This window comes from Dromiciops gliroides, chromosome 1 (assembly GCF_019393635.1).
Source record: "Dromiciops gliroides isolate mDroGli1 chromosome 1, mDroGli1.pri, whole genome shotgun sequence".
NCBI classification, from domain to species: domain Eukaryota; kingdom Metazoa; phylum Chordata; class Mammalia; order Microbiotheria; family Microbiotheriidae; genus Dromiciops; species Dromiciops gliroides.
In genome coordinates, this window is record NC_057861.1 from 501136520 (window position 1) to 501147782 (window position 11263).

Here is an 11263-nt window from a genome sequence, read left to right on the forward strand (position 1 = left end):
TAGGGAAGCCTGGAGTGCTGGGACCTAAGTGCTGGCCTCAGTGGCTCATGACCTTGTACTCAGGATCTGTTCCTTGACATCTCCCCTCTGGGACAAGCTTTCCACTGTTTGAAACATTAAAACACAAGTGTAATGAAGTAATTGAGGAGAGCCGCCAGCAGAACTCGCTGACGCACGCCATTAGCCAAACTCAAGAGTTTTCCACCATGGCACTGCCGGAGTCATGCCCCAACCACACCATTTACATCAATAACCTCAGTGAGAAGATGAAGAAGTCCCTCTACGCCATCTTCTCCCAGTTCGGCTAGATCCTGGACATCCTGGTGTCGAGGAGCCTAGAGATGAGGGGCCAGGCTTTTGTCATCTTCAAGGAGACCAGCAGCGCCACCAACGCTCTGCGATCCATGCAGGGCTTTCCCTTTTACGACAAGCCCATGAGAATCCAGTATGCCAAGTCAGACTCGAACATCATTGCCAAGATGAAGGACACCTATGTGGAGCGTGACCGGAAGAGGGAGAAGAGAAAACCCAAGGGCCAAGAAACACCAGCGGTCAAGAAGCCTGTTCTGGGCGGGGCAGCGGCCCCAGTTGTGGCCGCTGTGCAGACGGTGCCGGGAATACCGCCCATGACCCAGGCCCCCCACATCATGCACCATCTTCCAGGGGAGCCACCGTATATGCCCCTCCTAGGGATGGTCCTCCTCACCTGGCCTGGCCCCTGGACAGATCCTACCTGGTGCCATGTCCCCGCAGCAGATGATGCCTGGACAGATGCCGCCTGCTCAGTCGGTGTCTGAAACCCCCCCCCCCCAACCATATCCTGTTCCTCACCAACCTGCCGGAGGAGACCAATGAGCTCATACTATCTATGCTCTTCAATCAGTTCCCTGGCTTCAAAGAGGTGCGTCTGGTGCCCGGGCGCCATGACATTGCTTTTGTGGAGTTTGACAATGAGGTGCAAGCCGGGGCTGCCGGGCAGGACTTCAAGATCACCCAGAACAACACCATGAAAGTCTCTTTCGCCAAGAAATAGCCCTGCCCCTGCTGCTTCCCCTCTGCTCCCCTCTTTCCTCTCTTCCTTCCTTCCAGGGTGGCCCTCCCCCTGCTCCTCTGCTTGGGGCTGTCGTACCCGGAAGGTAAGTCCCCGCTCCCCTTTGTCCTGTTGGCGTGAGTGTGCGTGGGTCTCAGCATTGTACTCAAGAGTCTGCCCTACAGACATCGCACCTGGAGCTGTGGGGCAGAAATAAAAGGTCGGAGACCTTGGTTGTTCACACACACACACACACACACACACACACACACACACACACACACACACACACACACAGTATTTCTCCCTGTCCCATGATAAGGATTGCTGGATGGGGCAGCTAGATGGCGCAGTGGGTGGAGCACCGGCCCTGGATTCAGGGGTATCCGAGTTCAAATTTGGGACACTTGACACTTACTAGCTGTGTGACCCTGGGCAAGTCACTTAACCCCAATTGCCTCACCAAAAAACCAAATAAATAAGTAGATAAGAATTGGTGGTTGTACAGGAAGAGTCATCATCTTTGCTGTAGCCTTGATGTTCCTAGAGCTGCTCCTGCTTATAGTTGATTCTTTACAACAAGAGATTTACAGTGAACTGCAAACCCACCATATGGCTATGATGCTTTAGATGTAGGACTTGTCCCTTCCAAAGGGGTGTGTGTGTGTTGAGGGGTGAGGGAAACAAAAACATGAGATTTATGGTCTTAGTTCTCATGTTCAGTCACTCCTTCAGGGAGCTGTTACATTGTTTGCTTTGTTTTCACTATGTTTCAATTTTAGTTTTCTTTTCCAACTGTGGTACTGCCTATATCACGATTTCTTGAATCCCCAAGGTCAGAACTGACCAGTAACAGAACTATAGATCATCTAAAGCCATTTAAATTAGGTGGAAGGTCTTCTAGAATGCCCTAAGGACCTTTTCATCAAAGGGTATATTGTGCTAGTAATAATATCCTAACCCCTACCCCCATGAAAATTAGGTCTCAAGACATGATTGCTCAAGAGATTAAAAGCCCAGGTTGTTTCATTATTAGGGGGAAGCAGGACTCCAAGCTCTATAGCCAAGGTTTGACCCAAATACCCACCAAATACCAGTTCCACGTCGAATATACATAACAATTAGCCAAGAAACCCACTTATCCAATTTGATAACAAAACAGAAATCAGAGAAAATATGCACAGCAGAGTATATATGAGATAATAAAGAATGAAGGAGCTCTTCCATTTGGGAGAAAGGTAACAGCTCAACCAAGAGAAAGAGAATCCCAGATTTCACACAAGGGAAAGTTCCTTGAAGTCTCTAGAGCAACAAGCTGGGCATAGTGACATGATGGAGGTTGCCAGTTTCTCTCACGTCTTCCCAGAATCTTTTCCTTTGGCATTCTGAAGTGGGTTTGGCATTGTCCATCCTCTCTCTCAAAGCAAGAAGCCAAATATGCCTGGATCAACTCAAAGCTTGAAGAGAACTTGAAAATGACTGAAGAGTTCTCCTTTCTCCCCCTCTTGCCAATTCCACTCCACCCCTCATGTTGGAGCAGGACATTAATCTTCACCAGTGAGGAAAGAGTTCCTACTAATGGGCTTTGGACTAGGGCTACATCAGCATTTGATGGGAAGCAACTAAGTAGGAGTAAATCTCTAGCTCTTCTTTTTAAAAAACATTATTTTCAGTTTCAGTTTTTCCCCCTCTCTCCACCCTCTCCCTCACCCATTGAAAAGGGAAAAATACAAGGGCAGGTAGTTGGCATAGTGGATAAAGCACCGGCCCTGGATTCAGGAGGACCTGAGTTCAAATTCTGCTTGACACTTGACACTTACTAGCTGTGTGACCCCGGGCAAGATATATAACCCTAATTTTTCCCACAAAAGAAAAGAAAAGAAAAGAAAAAAATGACATTTCCATCATTCACATGAAGTCATATAAAGCATATTTCCACAATCACCATGTTGGGGTAAAAACAGGAAAAATAAAGTGAAAAAAATATGTTTTGATCTTCACTAAGAGTTCGTCAGTTCTCTCTCTCTGGAAAGTGGATAGCATTTTTTATCACAAGTCCTTTGGAACTGTTGTGGATCATTTTATTGATGAGAGTAGCTAAGTCTTTCACAGTTGATTATCTTTACAATGTTGCTGTTACTATATACAATGTTCTCTAAGTTCTGCTCACTTCACTTTGCATCAGCTCAAATAATTCTTCCCAGGTTTTTCTGAAACTATCCCCACATGATAGTATTCCATCACAATTATATACCATAACTTATTCAGCCATCCTCAATTGATGGACATCCCCTCAGTTTCCAATTCTTTGCAGCCACAAAAAGAGCTGCTGTAAGTATTTTTGGTTTTTGTTTTGTTTTTATTTTTGTTTTTGCAGGGCAATGGGGGTTAAGTGACTTGCCCAGGGTCACACAGCTAGTAAGTGTCAAGTGTCTGAGGCCGGATTTAAACTCAGGTATTCCTGAATCCAGGGCTGATGCTGCTATAAATATTTTTACACATATAGATCCTCTTCCTTTACTCTCTTTGGGGTACAGTAGCAGTATTTTTGAGTCAAAGGGCATGCACAGTTTTACAGCCCTTTAGACATAGCTCCAATTTGTTTTCCAGAATGGCTAAACAACAACAGTGAAATAGTGTAGCTATTTTTTCATATCCCCTTCAGCATTTGTTATTTCCCTCATCTGTCATATTAGCCAGTTTCATGGTATCTCTCTCTTCTTGAAAGAGATCAGGGAAAGTGGTGTGTATCCTTGTTCCCCTGCCACCACCAAAAAAAAAAAAAAAAAGAATTATTTCCTTAGAATTATAGATGTTGGGCAGCCAGGTGGCGCAGTGGATAGAGTACTGGCCCTGGATTCAGGAGGACATGAGTTCAAATCTGGCCTCAGACACTTGACACTTATTAGCTGTGTGACCCTGGGCAAGTCACTTAACCCCAATTGCCTCACAAAAAAAAAAAAAGAATTATAGATGTTTGAGATATGATAGATCAATATAATTCTAACCCAATTACCACCCCACCCCTGCCCCCCAAGCTTGGCAAGAAGAAGGAAAGGAGCAAGCGCTTAGCCCACAATCCTCTTTCCTGTTCACCTCAAAGGCAGAAATCTCAGTCTTCCTTGGAGAGGGGTGGGCCAGACCCCAGATCAGATATCTGACAATGCTACAAGTAATCCAGTCATCTTTGTATATTTAGAAACCTGCACAGGTAGGTTTCTCATTCCACTATCTTTTTTTTTGGTGGGGCAATGAGGGTTAAATGACTTGCCCAGGGCCACACATTTAGTTAAGTGTCAAGTGTCTGAGACTGCACCTGAACTCAGGTCCAGGGCCGGTGCCCTATCCACTGCACCATCTAGCTGCCCCCTCCACTTTCTTTTTTAATTTAAATCCCTTTTGTTTAGATTTGCAAGATACTCAGTAAATATGCTCTTAACCAAACACTGTTAAATTTATTCTATCCCTGGCCAAGAGTCTCTCATTCCTTTGTTTTAATCTATAGTGCGGAAATTCAAATACCATTCTTACACATTGCCTTCTTAGCCAGACGTTCTTTTCCTAAATCAAATTTTCTCTTCTATATTCCCTGCCTTGAGTGAGAAGCAGTGAGAAAAACGTAGCCTGTCCCTCTAAGGTCATTGGTTATTTGCCTAAATCTTCATAATCTTTGGCAATGCTTTTGATGTTCCTTCTACCAGTATCATGTATGCTGATATGAATCACCAGAAGTGGAATTTTTTTTTTTGATAAAATCTTGGTATATTCTTTAGTGTGTCTTGGATATATTCCCTGAGAAAATAACAGACTTCTCTATTGTTGTATTAAGGGCAACCAATACAGGTACCCTAGTACTTGTGAGCAGTGAATCAACAGCCATCACTGTTCTTTTTGCTTCCTCTGACCCTTACTAAAAGAGCTCTCATCTGCCATCAGCTTCTTTGGCTTTATTGAATGATTGCTTAGAGGACAAGCAGCTGTTGGCCCCTCAGAGCATTCAGCTTACTCCTATTCAGGAAGAACTTCAGATTTGTCTTTGGGCTTTTTATAGCTCTAAGTGTACACTTGTCCTTTTCCTTTCCTGCTTCTGCGTGACATTCTTCCATACTCCAATCTCCTATTGAGGGTCAAATTTCCTCTCCTCCATTTCAGATCTTTTAAACACACACACACACACACACACACACACACACACGCACACGCACGCACACGCACACGCACGCATGCACACACGCCATGTTTCCTTGTGTTAAAACCTAGTTCCTCCTGTTTGTTGCCTTAAATTGCAGGCGTTTGTGGATGGACATTTGAGGCTGTAGGTGATGTTGAATCTTTCCTTGGATTTGTTTCCCATGAACTTATTTAAAAGAAACACTTCTTTGTCCCCCATAACCTGGAATAGGAAGTCAAATCTCTCCATTCTTTTCACCTTCCCACTTAAGAGTGAAACCACCCTACAATGGTAACATAGATAGCAGTCACTTGGTTGTGATAGAAATACAAACAATGCACACTCAATAAAAATTACTACAAAATTCCTCTTGTTCTCCATAGTGATTGAAATTTTCAGCCTTGTTGTTTTGAAAAGCTTGGGTGTGTTTTTACTTCATTTCTCAGAAACCTTTTAAAATATTTTATAGTCTATTATTACCTCTTAATATTTTGACAATCCAACTTCCTTTCTTTTCAATTGATTTTATTATGAACTTGACAAATATCAACAAAAAAGAGGATTTTATATGAAGTATGACTCTTATGTATAGCTTGGTTTTTGTTTTGTTTTGTTGTTGGTTGTTTTTTTTTTTTGGAAAGGCAATTGGAGTTAAGTGACTTGCCCAGGGTCACACAGCTAGTAAGTGTCAAGTGTCTGAGGCCGGATTTGAACTCAGGTACTCCTGAATCCAGGGCCAGTGCTTTATCCACTGTGCCACCTAGCTGCCCCATATAGCTTGGTTTTAAAGTTTATGTATGTATACATATGTATATGTGTGTATATGCACAAGCACTTTTTAGAAAGTGCACTCAACTGTCCTCTTTTCTTTCTTTTCTTTTTTCTTTTTTGCTGCCCTATTACTTTCCTCTCTTTCCTTTCCACCTCCACCATTAGAAAATGAAAAGAAAACAAAAGCCCTTGAAACAAATATCTATAGTCAAGCATAACAAAGTCCCAAATTGGGTATGCCTGAAAATGTGCATTTTGTTCTTCATCTTGAGTCTGTCACTTCTCTGTCAAGAAGTGGGTAGCATGTTTCATCAGTAATCCTATCAAATTATAGCTGTTCATTGCATAAATGAAACTTCTCAAGTCTTTCTGAACCAATGATTATTTTCATTGTGTTATGATCTGTAAATATTTACTATTTCTATTTATTAAAAAATCTATTTCTGTTTTTAAACATTTGTTTGCAACATCTCCATACCCAAATACATGATCGATTTTTGTAAAAGTTACATGTGATGCTGAGAAATAAATATATTCTTCTCAATACATATATACACGTATTTGTGGGTTAGTTCGGCTATTGCGGCTTTGTTGCCCATAGCATGGTGAGATCAGTATCCAGTGGGACCATACATAGCAGTCACTTGGCTGTGATAGAAATACAAACAATGCATACTCTCTGCCTTGAGTGAGAAGCAGTGAAAAAAACAGACTCTCTAAGGCCATCAGTTATTTGTCTAAGCCTTCATAATCTCTGGTAATACTTTTGATTCCTTGCAGTATCATTTATGCCCATTTGAATCATCAGAAGTGAGTAGTAGTCTATTTTTTTTTTTAGTGAGGCAATTGGGGTTAAGTGACTTGCCCAGGGTCACACAACTAGTAAGTGTTAAGTGTCTGAAGCCGGATTTGAACTCAGGTACTCCTGATTCCAGGGCCGGTGCTCTATCCACTGCGCCACCTAGCTGCCCCAGTAGTCTATTTTTGATCAAGTCTTGGTATATTCTTTAGTACATCTTGTAGGATTAAATTGTCTTGCAAGGTAAGTTATTCTTGGTTGAAAGAATTTATCTTTTTCCTTTTGAAATAGCATATTCCAAGATTTGGGTTATAATATCTAGGTGTTTTCAATTTGAGATTTCATTCAGGGGGTGAAGGACCAGTGGATTCTTTCTATTTTCATTATTCCTTCTTGTTCTAATAAATTTTGACTGCTTTTAAAAATTATTTCTTGAAACATAGTATCCAGGTTCTTTGTTTGATCATGGTTTTCAGGGAGTTCAATGATCCTTCAATTACTTCTCAACCTATTTTCCAGGTCAGTTGTTTTTGATAGGAGTTATAACTTACATTTCTCTTCAATCTTTTGGTTTTCTTCTAATATTTCTTCTTGTCTCCTATAATAATTGAACTCTGTTCAATTTTAATTTTCAAGGAGACTGCTACTTGCTTAAAGTTTTTTAAATTTTTCTTCTGCATTAATTATTCCTCTTAATATTATTTCCATCAGAATTCTTATTTCATTAATTTCATATTTTATCTTTCTTCATTTCTCCTAGCCACTCTTGGAGTCCTTTTAGCCACTCCATTTTTTTTCTCTGAAATTCTACTTGTAATTGTTATGGAGTTACTCTTTTCTTCTGCTTTATTCTCTTGGGCTTCTCTTAAACCAAATGATTTGGTCATTGTATTTATTCTTTCTTTTGTTTTCTTTTATCTTCAGCTTCAACTCTTGATTTGGGACTTTGAGCTAGGGCCACACTCCATCCTTCTTCACTCTTGGATGGTATGGTAAGGTCCTGTCTTCGTCATAGCCTGGTTGCCACTATTACTGAAGTTCTGATTGGAATGGCAGGAATCAGGCCATGCCCTTACCTATATTCCTGCCTTCTGCATTCTCACTTGCTGGATTAATATAGGTGTTAACTTTAGCCCTTCTTTGTATCCCTAACCAGGAGTTGGTTGGATCCCCTAATATAGCCTCAGCATTGGGTGTTTGAGATTGTACTTGGTCTCAGCTTCCCCCAATGACCCTGCAGTGAGAACACACATTTGAGTTGGCCATGTCTCTTTCTGTGGTTCTAAGTGCTTTCAGGTGTGTGTTGTACCAACCAGTCTCCTAGGCAGTGACCTATAGGGACTGGTATTTCCTTACCCCCTTCTCCCTAGAGTTTTGATCTTGGCTTTATTTTCCCTTGGCTAATTCCTATTTATGATTATAATTCATGTTCTGTGATTTTATTTTTGTTTTCTTGCGGGGCATTGAGGGTTAAGTGACTTGCCCAGGATCACACAGCTAGTGTCAAGTGTCTGAGGGCAGATTTGAACTCAGGTCCTCCTGAATCCAGGGCTGGTGCTTTATCAAAACACTGTGCCACCTAGCTGCCCCCATGTTCTGTGTTATTGAGTTCAAACTCCCCCTGGAAAATCTCAGAGTGCGTATAGACATTAGGACTTTTGCTAGATCTCACTTTATCTTTGGCCTACCTTGTCCTAACCCCTCTCCAAGTATCCACAGATTTCTAAAGATGTGTTTTTTGCAATTCTAGACTTTCATAGAGGAAATTACTGCTGTTTCTCTATGGTCTTCTTGATTAATTATCTTTCTGGTGCCCTTTTAGAGATTTACTGGACTGTGAGGAAAATGGACTTCTCTATGAAGTATCTAAATTTGGACCACCCACTGCAGCAACTGGAATTAGGGATCCCTTAGTTCAATGAATTTGAAAATTCAAATGTCTCTACAAATACATTATGTAGCAACTCTGGGTCCTCACCAGGAAGAGAAAGAGGAAACTCAGGCATAAGCATTTCACATTCAAAAAGAAAAAATATTTATTAAGGGATAGGGATATTCTGTACAAACAACTGGGATGTCTTTAGGGCAAAAAAGGGGAATCTTTACTCCTCTAAAACCACATTCAAATTGGAGTGGTGTTATGCTAGTTCCAAAGATAAATTAATATTTTTCCCCTCTTTATGGAAATATCTAAAGTCTGATTATGTAGAAAGATCTAATTATGGAAAAAAATCTAATGTCTAATATGTGTTCAAAATCCTCCTTACTTTGGGAGGATTCGAGTATGGTAATTGATGGAGCAAGATGCCTTCCTTTTTCCTCTGCTTCCAGATCAATGCTTTGGTCTCCTTTAGCAAAGCATTTGGTTGAAGGGGATGAATGTATAAAATTTGAATGTTCTTTGATTTACTCAAGGTGAAGTAACAAAGTTAGGGGTGAAAGTTCGTATCTATGATCCCAAAAGCTAGAAGGATATCTGGTTCAAGTTAAATAATCATCTAGCAAGTTACTGAAAAAAGAGAAAAAGACCATTTATTTGCTTTTAGAGATGAAAGCAAAAAGCAAGGCACAATTTCCATTCAGAGGATACATGTGAATTATCTGACAAATACCAATAAAATGGCCTTGAGATTCTCTCAAGTGAGGAATCAAAGGTCTGGTTTTTTCCTTGGGATTCTACATGTGATATGCTAACAGTTTCCATAGGAGAAGATGAATAAACATCCCATAGACAACAATCCTAATAAAAAGAAGAATCCTTCTCTGTTAACATGGCTATGTAGAAATGTATGTGTGTATGTGTGGGTATATGCATATTCCATAAGAGGTAGTAATTAATATACCTTCTTTAGAGTGAGGAAAAATAGCATTTGCTATTTCAAAATTCTAAGAAGCAAAACTCTATACTTAAGCACAGAATAAGAAAGGGTTATAGAAAGTACAGCAAACATATTATCAAAAGTATTGGCCTTCTAAATCATGTCAGCATCAAGACGCAGGAGTAGACATTTTCTCTGATTCTCACAACTTATCAAACCTCTCCAAAATAGAAATTATGCACATAAGATAAAGTAATTTCAGCTGTCACCATAGGATACTAAGATTCCAAGCTGTTTCTATAGGATAGTAAAACTCTAAGCAAGATAAAAATCCAATGAATTAAGAGCAGAAAAAGCTAATGATCCCTAACCCTGAGCAGATTCATACAACAGCCCCTCCCAAATCATCTACCCTGCTACAATAGCAGGGTAGCACAAGCTGACCCACAGGCTTTCAAAAGAACTTAATTCTATTCTTCTCTCTTCCCAGTGCTGAAGAAAACTAAGACAGAAGAAGCTTGCTTTAGGATGACAGCGTGGTAGTGCTTTGTGCTACAACAAAGATCAGTAAGAGAATTGAGGAACAGAGAGAACCAAGGCAAGATACATGTGTTTATTTGTGTGAAATTCTACTATCCCCAAGGGAAGAAGTCCTAAATTCAGTTGAGGCCAGTTCTGTCCCCCACAGAAGTCACTGGGGGCACATATCTAAGCTGGTGAATTTTTCATCTTTGGAAGAGGCTGAGATGCTTTGAAACACAGCCCCCCAAAAAAACTACCATCAGAGGGGAGGGAGTCAAAAAATGAACAATAAGAGAAAATAAGGGGAAAAATATGAAATTACCCAAGATTTCAGGATATATCTAAAGCAATCCTCAGGGGGAAAATTATATTTTTACATTATGTTACATTAACAAAATAGGAAAAGAAATAATTAATGAACTTTTAAAATATTTAGAAAGGGGGCAGCTGGATGGCGCAGTGGTTAAAGTGCTGGCCCTGGATTCAGGAGTACCTGAGTTCAAATCCAGCCTCAGACACTTAACACTTACTAGCTGTGTGACCCTGGGCAAGTCACTTAACCCCCATTGCCCCGCAAAAAAAAATATTTTAAAAGCAGAAAGCCAACAAATAAGTCTTTAAAAAACACAAAAAGGAGATATTAAAAATAGGAGGAGAATTATGCTGAAAAAAAAAGATTTAAAAAAAAAGATTTAAAGGGGATGGTTTCAGAAAAACCATAACTAAAAACCATATTGCAAAACCATACAGCAATGTTGTAAAGATAAACAACTTTGAAAAACTTAGAAACTCTGACTAACCACAATTCCAAAAGACTTATTTTTTGTTTTTGTTTTTTGTGGGGCATTGAGGGTTAAGTGGCTTGCCCAGGGTCACACAGCTAGTAAGTGTCAAGTGTCTGAGGCCAGATTTGAACTCAGGCCCTCCTGAATCCAGGGTTGGTGCTTTATCCACTGTGCCACCTAGCTGCCCCCCAAAGGACTTGTAATGAATCATGGTATCAACCTCCAGATAGAGAACAGATTAAAACAAATTTTTCCTTCTTTCCTTCCTTCTTGTCCTTGGTTCTTTACTTCCTTCCATATCTAATGCAGTAGTTTGTTTCTTAACTATATATATTTGTAATGGTTGTGGGTTTTTCTTGTCTTCTC

At 40.4% G+C, this 11263-nt stretch overlaps 1 pseudogene; it reads left to right on the top strand.

Annotated features, from left to right (window-relative positions):
• Window positions 1–206: 206 nt before the first annotated feature.
• LOC122736865 lies at window positions 207–1033 on the top strand (annotated as a pseudogene).
• The last annotated feature ends 10230 nt before the right edge of the window (window positions 1034–11263 follow it).